The following is a 12,510-nucleotide window of genomic DNA, read 5'->3' as shown; positions in this document are numbered from 1 at the left end:
AGGTAAATCTGCTTTGCCAAAGAGAGCAGCTGTAGCTGTCTTGGGTTAATGCCGGGGTAATGAAATGTTACTGTCCTGCTTGTGTGACTAAAGGGCAGCAGAACTGTACTTAACATGCCCTAACCGCACTTGCTCAGCATGGGATAGTGATGCCTCATCCAAGTGAAAGTCAGAGGTGGCATGAGCTCTGTTAAAAGGGTCCTAGATACTATCTGATCTTCCCCTTCACTACTGAAAGATAGAGCTGGTCAGGCTCAATTTAGAGTCCTTGTTGTTGCTCAGTGATTGCAAGAGCTGAAATCACTGATGAGCAGGCTGAGGGGGCTGAACTGGAGACCTGGCGTTGCAGTGAAAGGAAACCCAGAGGATGCCGTAGCAGTGATGCTCCCCACTACCCAGCGAAATCACAAAGAACTGGATTAACTAGCAGAACCTCCGAATGCAGAATTCTAAGGAGAGGCAGCAGCAGAGATGGGGTGGGCACCAGCAAAGGCAGAGGGGACAGTGGCAGAGGTAGCAGCAAACAGCGGCAGAGACAACTGTGACAGTCGTGAGACATTGGTCGACCCTTCTTTTTTGGGGGGGGAGGGGGAGGATGAACCCTGTGAACTCACCCCTGAATTCTGGGACTTTACTGACTTCAGAAAACCCACTGAGTGGGTTGCAGTAGAGCGAAAGGGGTGTGGAATGTTAAAGAGACATTCATCCAGTGGATTTTAACACCACAAGGTGGGAAACTGAGGCAAAGGACTACTGCCCAAGGTACTGTGAGGCTGGTGTTTCCATATGGGAGTTGCATGCTTTTGAATCAGCGTTGCAGTGTTTTCCCTAATTAATGCTGAGTTCACTCTCCCTTGTAATAAAAGTTCTCTTTTGTTTTACACAGACTCAGCGCTTCTGAGTTGGGCAGTATTGCCTGTTAGTGGTGCCTGGGCTGCTGTTTAAGTTTCCCAGATTTCTAGGTGGAGGCTTGAGCAGTTCTGTTGTGTAATGGTAAGAGGAATCCCTAAATATTGAACGAGGCCCCTGCTGCTGCCGACACCCCCCAAGCAGAAACAATACACCTCTATTTCTGAAAGTAGAGGATGCTTTGTCTTTAATCTAGCAGACAAAGGCATAACAAAATGCAAAAGATGGATTCCTGCCACCCCTAGAGAGAAAGGTCTTGAGCCTTTTGAGTTCCAACTTAAATATTGCCGTATTGTTTTAACTGAGGAGATTGGCCTGGGGTCAGTTTGTTTATGAATAAGGGATCTGTGATCAACAAGCAGATTTTTAGTCTTCTAATAACACTATTTACAATTTTTTACACGGTAAAATTGGAACGAGGTAATTTCACTAGACCTTCAAGCATTGTCAAACCAGTAGACAGGTTACATTAGTATCAGAAGAACACATTAGAACTCATATTTGTCTAACTGTGGAAGAAATGCCATATATTGGCAGCAGTTTGTGGGATGAGGTCACTTTCCTTGTAATAAAGTTTACACATACTTATATCAGCCTGTGAGTGAGCATGCTCTAGCATAACATACATTGAGTAAATATGTCATCTCCTGTTGAGTAGCATGTAACTTTGAAACCAGTGTAAGTTTTGAGATCGCCTACCAGCTAAATATATTGACAGATTTTTTTTTGCTTAAAATTTGATAAATGGAGTTGAACTCAGGTAACCTTAATTTCTCCAAACTGGTAGCTTTGTGCTCAACATGACTGGCTCACAGCAGGAATCAATATATTTGTTGGACATTTGTATTCCTACTATACATGTCAGGGCTCTGGAATGGTTGAATTCCAATAGAAATGGATGACCTTTTGTTGACATCTGATGGAAATGTCCAATTTCAAAATTGGGATCTGTTCTGTAGTGAGCAGGCTATAGTAAAAAACCCACCCCAGATTCTAGTTAAATGAAAGCTAGAGAATTAATTGTGTGGGTCAGCGAGTGACCTGTTACAAGCTTCAATATTATATTATATACTCTGTGTGTGGGTATCTAATAGATCATTCCTATATGGAGTGTAAAGGCATTACATTACAAAAAATTAAGAGTCAACTTAGTGTTCATGAATGGTGTCAGGTCTGACAGAAATGGAAGCTGAAGTCTTTTATCTGTGGTACAGGTACAGCAAAGGTACTGGCAACACGAGCTTCCCCCCACTCCATAGTACATGATGGCTGAATTGTGTTATAGCATTTATCTCTATAAGAAAGAGAGGAAGCATAACTCACCATTGGGATAGCCAAGAATGAATGATCTTGGTTCTCCTTATGAGTGAAGATTAATGCCATCATCACCATGATTTATATTCCCCATCCAAAAAAAATGTAAGTTGCAGTTAAAGTTATATATAGATATCAGTTATATTACTACATTGTGTGTAGAGTGTTGTAGTAATAGAAATAAACATGCCTGAAAGCCTGGAAAGCTCAAGTTAAAATTAAAGTTTGTTGTGGGTTAAAAAAAAAGTCATTAAATTCACAGCTAGCGTTCCAAAAAGTAGCAGTAACTAAGACTGTGTGCCTATATCCCCGCCTTCAGGGAGGCTAGCCTGCCGGCCCTGCCCCTTCCACTCGAGCCCTCCCCCCCACAGCTGGAGAAGCCCCCTGTACACCTGTCCAAGCCGCTGGCCTCAGCCCCAGTCCCGCCCTGGGCTGCTGGCCCAACCTCCCCTGCTCCCTGGGCTGCTGGTGGGCCTGAGCTCCAGGCTGCTGGCGGGCCTGAGCTCCAGTCTGCTGGCTGGAGCTTAGCCCCCTCTGGCTTCAGAGTAGAGGGGGAGGGAGGTTGGGGCCTCCTAGCAGAACTTCGGCAGGGTCACGGCCTGGGTCAGGAGACGCTTAGCCTGCCCTGGCCTTTGATACCCATCCATGATCCCCTCCCACTGAGCCAATACTAAGAATAGAAAATTTTAGTTCACAAGGGAATGTTTTCATAAAGTTAGGGGCTTGGAGGAACTGTATGATAGACGTTACAAACTTGATTATAGTATTTGCTCCCATATATATTGTAATATATGTCCCCGTTTCTGGAAAAGGGATCTACAAACATGGACTCTCTCTCTTGGTAGAGTCCCATAGGCAGATCTCAGGATCAGGACTTCTATTTGAACACATGCTTATGTTTGTGCAGGACCTAACACAATGGGTCCTCAATCCTGATTGTGGTCTTTGATGCTACCGCTATACAAATTGTAAATATTACTAATAATGTCACTACACAGTCTTTCATACGGACAATCGCAAGGGTAGACTTGATATCACAAGGGCTATTGTTCAGTTTACACAGATTTCCATTACAACTATGCATTTTTGCAAGCTAAATACATTTTGAATTTATGGAAGTTGCAATTTTCAGGAGAAATTTTTCACGCTTTGGTCTCAGCCCAAAAGCGAATCATTTTTGCAATACTAGAGCAAAACTGTTCAGCCACTTTTGAGTTAGGCAAGGCTGAAAAGCAATATTGATAACACTTGCATTAATAGTTGAATCAAAACCGCTTGATAGCACATATGATAAGTTTATTTATTAAGGAGCAAGAATTGGGAAGACCGAGGGGGAAGGGAAACTATAGAAGGTTTGTTTCTGCCATTAAGAACACCCCAAACAAGAACCTGCTATGGTGAGCTGTAACACATGGAAAGTACACTTGAACTAATGCCTAAAACCTGACAGAAACATACTTCATAGTTAATCTGGTTACTCAGGCTTTATTTCACAGTCAGAAGTTCTTACGGTGGAAGGGACTCCTGCTGGGTTTTTCCAAGCACATGACTGACTGACTGACTGACTGAATTCAACGTACCAGAGCAGATTTAAACTGCTTACTAAACCAAAATCTGCTCATTTTCTCTTTCCTTTCTTTCATTTATTTAATAAAACAGATAAGACAGACAAAAACTCCTCTGGATGTTTATAAACAGATATTGACCATTTTTAATGTCTATTTCAATCAAAAATGAAGATTCCGAGAAAGGACAAGATCGCTGATAGGAGGATATTGGTTAGAGTGTTGTTAAGGGCCAAGTCATGGGAGGTGCTGTCTGTCTTCCACTCTTTTGGGAAGCTCCATGTGGGCTTGATTTTCAAGTGCTGAGCACTCCACTCCAATGGCAGCCCGTGGGAACTGTGTGCGCTCAGAGTTTCTGAAAGTCAGAATAAGGCCTGTCTCAGGATAAGGCCTGGTAAAACCAAATCAAATGCACCACAGGGGAACAAACAACTGAATTCATCATCCAGAAAATGTATTAACAATGGCAGATTCCTGGTTTTAAAATGTAAGGAAATAAATCTGTATTGGTCTGCTGAAAGAATTGCATTGTTTCTAACTTTTTAAATATATGCTGCCTTTGATGCTCACCAGTTGTCAGATTTTAATGGGTGCTTGTTAACAGGAACACTGAAATATTGTGATTTATTTGACCATCAGGCAGATTTCTGGCCTGCTGCTGTGACTGTGGGTTTTGTATTTTAATAGGAGTTTTAACAATGCATGGTAAGGGATACTTAAGGTAGTCCATTAATTTTTTCTATATACTGACATACTCTGGTTTAAATAGTAGAGCTAAAGAAATGCAGAAGCAGATTTTTAAAAGGGAAAAAAAACACCCATATACATGTACAACCCTAAGTGTCCTTTTAGATCACTGAGTTAATTTAATATCGGTCACATCTCCTTTCACATTCCACGTCTGGATTCCTTAACACTGTCCAACATCTGCTGGGAAAGGCTAGCATTTAAACAGTCATCTCTTCTTTGAGACTTGGAGCTGTCTCTGATTAAGCACTAGACTCCACCTTAAAAAGCGCAGGCTGGGCATCACGGAAAAAGCTTATTTCCCCCCCGCCCCCCATTCCTTCAAGTATAAGAGGAACCAACATCTCTCTTGGAGCCCTGCTGGAATTCAGATTCATTGCAATGGGTTAATATATTAATTCATTATGCTTCGAGGCAGGAAGACACCTTCTCAGTCTTTAGAGTGCATATTGATGAGAAACCTAAGCAAGAGACAAGTTTCACAGCTCCTCAGTGAAGCTAGGAACTACTAGTAAGATCAAGAGTAGGAGTAAGAAAATATACTTTACTCTTTGCCAAACCCTGAAGACCTCCCTGAAGATTCACTGCTGTCTAATTTTATTTTTTAAACCATATCTTATATTAATTTTAGAGCTCTTGAAAGCAAGAAACTAAACTTCTTTGGCTTAGTCATGATATAATACAAGCAAGTACTGCCCACGCTTCTCCCATGTAGTTCAGCAAATACACCCTAGTCTTCTGACCTGCAATATCCCTGCTAGTCTAATCCTTGCCTTTGCTATTCTAGTCCCAGGGCTATCATGAGCAGAGATTACTAGGTTATGCTGCATTATGTAGCAGTCTCACAAAAGGGTCAAATGTTTAAAATAGTCACCAGATTTGCATCTTGAGACTCAAGCCAGAATTTGAATCCAGGTCTCCAGAGGTGAAAAATCTAGTAAATTAAGACATTGCACTGCTTCATGGTTTAACTGTTGTTTGTTTTAACTTTACCCCCAGGGGAGGAAAAGGTAGAGTCAGCAACAGCTTACATTTAAACACCAAAAAGACCCAAAGCACTTTAGAAATGAAAATCTGACTTGACCGGCAGGACTCAACTCTTAATAAAATGAGAAAGTGAAAAAGCCATCTGTTTGGACTTGAAAAGGTCATGGTAGGTGCTTATTTAATGTTCTCTGGCAGTGTATTCTACCACAAAGGGGGTATTAAAGACTAACAGAACAGGCTCCCCAAACTACATGGCCAGAAGCAGCTAAAACAAAGATCCACAGTAGATGATTTTAACTGGTACCTTGGGGCCTAGGAGGACAGTAAACTAAAACGATCACTTGGTTCCAGGTTTTTATCAAGCCTTATCTTTTTGAAGACACAGGGCCATATACACTTGCCCTCATTCCTCACCTGCGTACACCTGGTGTAAATGGAAGTTTCACTCACAGATTAAGGGCAGTACATGGCCCCATGGGGAGCCTTAGCTGGAAGCCTGGGTAGCTGAACCAACTCTGGAGAACTCTACTACAAATCCCACCAGCTGGGATCTCATGCTCAGAATGCCAGCGGCTACGTTCTGCACCAACAGCGGTTTGCCACTTGTATAGGAGAGGCAGCTTAGTCATGGTGCATTCATTATGTTAATCCACATGGAAGGGAGGTCAAGGACCACAATCATGGCACAATGAAAGGAAAGGTAATGACCAGCTCAGGAAATGCTTTGGAAGCAGCAAATTCAAGAGTAGCCGCAAACATAGGTGCCGACTTACTCAGATCCCAGGGGATGCTCGACCCCCACTCCGCCCCAGGCCCCACCCCCACTCCCCCCTTCCTCCAAGCTCCCACCCCACCTGTTCCTGCCCCTGCTCCTCCCCCACCGCCTCCTGAACACCACTGAACAGCTGATCTGTGGCGGGCGGGCGGCACTGGGAGGGATGGGGAGGCGCTGATTCACGGGGCTGCCAGTGGGTGCTGAGTACTCACTATTTTTTTTCCCCCGTGAGTGCTCCAGCCCCGGAGTACCCACGGAGTCAGTGCCTATGACTGCAGAAGCAAAATAAGTCTCAGAAAAGAGACAACAGTCCATCCTAACCCCCAAGCTTCTACAGCTGGTTGCACAAGGTATGTATCCAAATGCTAATTAAATAAGCTGGAGGAGTGGAGTCCAACAACAGGAGCTCAGTTTGTCCTGGCCTGGGTAAAATGCATGTGACAGACATTTATGTTTCAGTGCATGAGTATTTTTCAGTCCCAGTTGTTTGACAAAACATTGTCCTTATGGGAACACTGCACAAAATCTGAGGTGAAATTAAACTAAAAACAAGAACCATGGTCTAGTCGTGGAGCTGAAACAGAAAAATGCAACAGACTTGCTTATATAAATAATTAAATGCATAAAAACGAAAGCTAATTAACTTGCAATAAACCAACTTAACCACTTAGGGGCAGCGTTAACGCAGTTAACATGCAAAACAAACCTGTATTTTATCACCTGGTTAATTCAATATGCACTGTGACTATTTATAGTGTATCAAATACTGATACATCAACACACTGAATGATGCAATCTGTCAAATCTGTGACTGCATGATAGTAGGAGAAACTCAGCTGCTGCCCCTGCAATGTTGACTTTGATCATTCATCGTTGCTAAACACATTTGTAGATGCAGTACCTTGCTTCTTTTCCTCTGTCAGGGTCAGAGTCTATGTTCCACACCAAGATTAAAACCTAAAAAGGAAGATTTAAAAAGGCTTTTCATAAAACAAACAGAAAAAAGATGAAACGACACAATCCGTCTTTGATAGACGCTGCTCCTCCAAGCATCAGCGGAAAAATATGTTTGCTCTCTATGGCCACATTCAGAGCTGCTTTGCTTTCTCTCACAAATACTTTTTGTTTTGGATACTTTGAAATATTCCCCAACCCCCTTACAAATGTGTCTAATGGCACCTAAAGCCTACAGATAATTACGTGCTGCCCCTCCCAACCTGTTTTTTATAGCTAAACAGAGGATCTGTTCCCTTCTGGAGGGTGGCGCTGGTGGGATCTGGAAGAATTGCTTGTTTGGCACGCTCAGTCTCTGGAGCATGCTTCAAGTGAGCTGTGCACCTGGAGTGCCTCTTAGAAGCTGTAGGAATGTGCTGAGGGAAGATAGAGGTGAAAGGGAAGGGGACCACCACCATCCAAATCGACTCCACAGTCTTTGCAGAGAGGCTAAAGATTAAACGTATATGGAAGCTAAAAGTCAGGGGCTGTCATTTTTACAGCGCGCACGCTTCCTAGCACAGCGGGGCCCTCGTCTCTGATTGGGGCCTCTCTGTGCTACTGCAATACAAGTACCTAATAATTAGCTACCTGCACCAACTTAGGGCTGGTCCCTCCAGGTTAGGGTTGATGCTCACTGGTAGGTTGGGGGTAAGAAGGAGGGGGAACGTTTACTGCCAACAGCATGCCAATCTTATCAAGAGGGGAAATTCAGTCTCCACAGCCGTTGCCCTGTACTAAATCCATTTAAATGAACTCAGCCAAAAAAAATAAACAAACAAGAAAGCAAAATAATGGCCTGAAAGGAAAGGGCAAACACAAGGAGCCTAATATATTCACCTCACAGTCCCTCCTTTGGGGGGGGATGGGGGAAGAATCCCCTCCTTTCAGCTTGGTCAGGTGGGTGAGGATGTCTGTGTCAAATGTCAGCTCCCCCTCACCTCTATAATTGAAATTTGTATAAAATCTCCATTTTTTTTATTTATTGCATTTGCAGAACATTCAGCATGACAAAGGGTGATGTAACCCACGCGCCCTCCCCCCCCCAACAGTAACAAGAGTCATGGGGCTAAGTCACTGTGCGTTGCGCTGAATATTTACCCCAACACATACTCTTTTACTTTAAATCTAGCGTGTAATACGCTTTGCATCTAGCACGTTGCTATTATATAGTCTCCCCTTGCCCTGTCTGTCTCTTGCTGGCAGCTGCCATTGTGGAACAAAAGGCAGCTGCCAGTTCCAGCGAACATCTCTCTCTCTCTCTGGAGCTGATGCAATACCACTTCACAGATTGACATCCGTCCCTGCCACTCAGAGAGGTGGGCAGCCCCCTGGGAAGCCTGAACCTGTCCTGTGTGAGACACTCCGTGCCAGAGCTTGAAACTTGATTATTTAAACCCTTGAACCTGGCTCCCTACTAGATGGGAGAGAATCTGCTGTCGCCACGCCAACGCACCAGCTCTGGCTAGCTACACTGTCTGCTGGGCAGGATTTAGTGTTGCTTTTGCCAAGAGCAGCGATAGTTTATTAAATGCAACCTTGGTCTTCTGCCCCAAGATACGTCATCAGATCTTGCTCGGTCACTGTTTATGTTCCAAATCAAATTAAAAATCCAAAAGGGAGGGATAGAAGTGAGGCAGCACTGGGGAGAATGTACTTTCCCTTGTGAAGCTACTTTGGGGAGAAGGCAGACCACCACCCCCCAAATAAAAAGTTTATCTTGGGAAGTCCTGATGCCCGTACTCACACTGAGTGGTACGCTACTCCCTAATTAGTCCTGTTGGTTTCAGGGAGGCTACTCACAGAGCAAGATGCCACTCAGTGCAAGAAAGGGCATCTCAGTTTGGCCTGGAACATTTAAACTTCAAGCCTTCTTAAGAGGTAGTCAGCTCAAAGGTCTAGCAGACTGTGGAGCTCAGCCATTTGCTCTGAAGCAGGCAAAGGTTGGGCAACTTGTGGGAGGAATCGCTCGCAGTTCTTGGGGAGGGTTTGTTCTGAGGCATCGGTGTCCTCTAGAGCAGTACTTCTCACGTTATCTGATGTGGGAGACCGGCAATTTTTTTTTTTTCCCCAAATGTGCTCGCGGACTGGCACCGGTCCATGGACCACCGCTTTGAATAGCACTGCTCTAGAGTGTGCTTTGGGAAAACAGAGGTTGAACTCATTGCTATAGAGGACTAGGAGTGCAGATGTACCATCTGCAGGGGGGAAAGGCCAGGTTTAAGCAGAAACCCAGCAGCCGCTGCTTCGCCTCCTGGCCGTTCCCCAGAGAGCAACGTGGCGTGGCCCTGCAGCTGGGGACCTGCCACCAACACAGGAGACAAGCAGGGATGCAGGCACCCCAGCCCATTAGTGGGGGAGCCCCTGCTGGACTCCCAGCAAGGTGGGCTAGGAGGGGAGGACCTGGTACTTTCTTGAGCCCCCTGCCCACAGTGGGGCAGCAGTGGGGAGGGAGGTCTGGGGCTTTCCATGAGGCGCTGGAGCTCTGGGCCTGCACAGTACTCCCCCCGCACTCTCCAGACTGCATCTGACCCTGACACTGGCAGTCCAGGCTTGGCACGTCCCAGCGCTTCCTTCCCTGCCAGCAGCTGGCTCTGCCTTCTGTAAGCCATACCCAAGTGGTACTCTGAGCTTCAACATCTTCTCCACCCGAGGACAGGTGCTCTACTAGAGAGACATCTTCTCCCTGGGACCCATCCTTAGAAAAGTTCTGGTTGTGCCCCTGAGTGGGTGGTTGCCTCCGATCACATGTGGTGTAAGGTTTGAAGGCAGTTCAGATAATATGCTGGATGAGTTCCTCAGACAGGCCTATCTCTCCCTGGGGCTTGGGTCCAGAGTTGATAAGAGGCTTTCATGAAGGTTTAGGGTTTGAGCTCATTGTCAGAGCCCCAAGATCAGAGTCTGTTCTTGGCTATAGGTGGGTCCTGCTGAAGAAGACAGGCAGTTATTGGGAGTGGGTGGGTGAAAAAGCAAAAACCTAGACAGGGAACAAAAAGGTAAATCAAAATCTAGACCATCCACTTGTGAGATTCTGGCTCACCCAGTATCACGTCTACCAGGCCACCAACTCATCCTAGCTACTTCAAAATTCAGCCAATTATTCCTATCCTCATTCCTTTCCACACCTTTATGTTCAGACAGTACCATTTTCTTCATTAGTACAATGGTATCTTCACTTGTCTGTAAGTTCTTTTAATGAAAGCATAACATGGGCTGGTTCCAATAGACAGTCGGGGAAGAGCTTGATTTGACTCTTACTTGATATTCATTCAAGGCAGATGTTTCCCTCAGGAGAGAGTCAGGCAGGGAAAAGAAGTTGCAGAGGCCAGTACTGAAGTTAGGATGGTTGAGGAACTGTTGGGACAGGAGAGGAAGTCACAAAGGGGGTGACAAGATTGTGCCCTTTCAGGCTGGATAATTTCTGTTAAGGAAAACCACAAGCAAAGAACGCCCCAGTAAAAAAGAGGGCACCGTGTGCGATAACAGCCATCTTGCAGAGGTTTACAATGCTGGCTCAAGGAGATGTGTAAAGGTGCAGTACACCGCGAACCGAATCAAACATCTCCCCCTAAATCAACACAGCTCCATGCACCTTAGGATCTGGAAGATGTTTACAGACTTTCTGTGACTTAAGTGATGGCACTAATTATACAGAAAGTTGTTTGTGGAAATGGCTTTTGTCTGATTTATCTAAGCCACCCATTGTCACCTTATTAAACGGAGATGACTGTAAAGCGGTAGCAACAGAAGTTAAATAGGTGTGTGGCACTTTTAAGCATGCTAGTAGCTACCTTGAACCAGTCCCTTGTCCTCCTGAGATTATATTCGATGATGGTCAGCAGCTCCAGTTATAAGGATGTTAGTTGCTGTAACAGGACATACGGCAAGCAATACACAACTAGCCTGCCTGACAAAGTACCATGTAAAGTGTAGTCTGCTCTGAAAACCTGAAAAGTTATGAAAAAGTCCCTTTCTTACTCCACAGAGCTGTTCTATGCCAAATTTTGCTTGCTTTATTGCCTTAAATCAAGTTTGCTACTTTTTACTGCTGTTAGCACTAATGAACCAATACAGCTCTGGGAGAGTGAGACAGAGTCTATTTCCTGGCATCTACCAATAGACTTCTTAGGGAAGTTCCACTTACAGGGCCTAATTCTGATCTCAGTTATACCTGTGGGCTTGTCCACTGCCTCAGTTCCCCCTTCTTGCCCAGTTAAGGAGACTTCACACTGTGGAAATTCTCAGTAACATTCCCCTTTTGGGAGTCTTGTTTGTTAATGGAACCCCACGCTGGAAACAGATCACCAGGGAATCTCTCGAATGTCTAGGGAATCCCTGATTGGTCTAGCCCATTTTTCTGAATACTCCATCCTCTTTGCATCCAGTGACCTGTCACCTTGATTCAGGTTTACTTCCTCAGCACTGCAGCAGACGAGTGCAGGACAAGCTCCAGGAACTGCGGACAGCGCTCCCCCCAGCCGCATTGGGCCTCCAGTTACTGCTGGGCCACAAGCTGCCCTTCATGGTGTTGCTGCTAGCTCTGCAGGAGGACAGCCTGGGTGTTCTTCTGCTGCCTGCTGCTGTCTGACAATCTCTTGGGCTCCCAGCTCTGCCATCTCTTGGGCTCAGCTTCCAGCTCTCTTAGGTTCCAACCAGTCCCTCTTCCCCTTGCTGACCAGCATGGTTGTACTGCCTCCCAAGATGGCAGAGCTGGGAGAACCCATGCCCATCCCCTACCATCGGTACCCAGCCCCAGAATCCTGAACAACTCCACTCTCTATCTCCTCCCTCAAGCTACCCCCTCTTCCTGGCTGCTCCTCACCAGCCTTCCCTGACTGCTCTCTTACAGCACCCCCTTCCCACTTCTGTACTCTTTAAAGCAGCTCTGCCAAAACAGAGCCCAGCCCCCTGCCCTTTTATTTCCCAGCAACCCTGATTCCCAGTCATATGCTCCTGTCACATGACCCTTACACTCTTATTCTCCCCACCTGGGGAGGGGAGAGGGGGCTAACTAAGCTTATCACAGGTGAGGCTGAGTTGTAACCCCCTTAAAGAGCCAGCTCAGCCTGTGACACTGCAAAATCAGGGAAAGTCTGATAGGAGAGTTAAATCCCAAGGGATATTACCTCACCACTGGACTTCATATCATGATGGGCAAGGAAAAGCAAAAAGTGAGCTTAAGTCCTCCCCCCTTCCCTGGACCCTTTAGACATTATGGAG

General features: G+C 45.5%; 1 long non-coding RNA gene across 2 annotated transcripts; it reads right to left on the bottom strand.

Annotated features, from left to right (window-relative positions):
- Nucleotides 1–3,686: 3,686 nt before the first annotated feature.
- Nucleotides 3,687–11,875, bottom strand: LOC122464059. Of its 2 annotated transcripts, XR_006287912.1 has the most exons (4): nt 11,082–11,875; nt 10,549–10,644; nt 7,199–7,254; nt 3,687–4,143 (listed from the first exon to the last, which is right to left on the bottom strand). It is a non-coding gene; the product is annotated as an uncharacterized LOC122464059 (long non-coding RNA). The 2 variants fall into 2 exon arrangements; XR_006287911.1 differs by lacking the exons at nt 3,687–4,143; nt 7,199–7,254 and adding an exon at nt 7,843–10,267.
- Nucleotides 11,876–12,510: the final 635 nt, after the last annotated feature.

Source organism: Chelonia mydas, chromosome 1 (genome assembly GCF_015237465.2).
Source record: "Chelonia mydas isolate rCheMyd1 chromosome 1, rCheMyd1.pri.v2, whole genome shotgun sequence".
Classification (NCBI taxonomy): domain Eukaryota; kingdom Metazoa; phylum Chordata; order Testudines; family Cheloniidae; genus Chelonia; species Chelonia mydas.
This window is presented reverse-complemented; position numbering and strand designations above follow the sequence as displayed.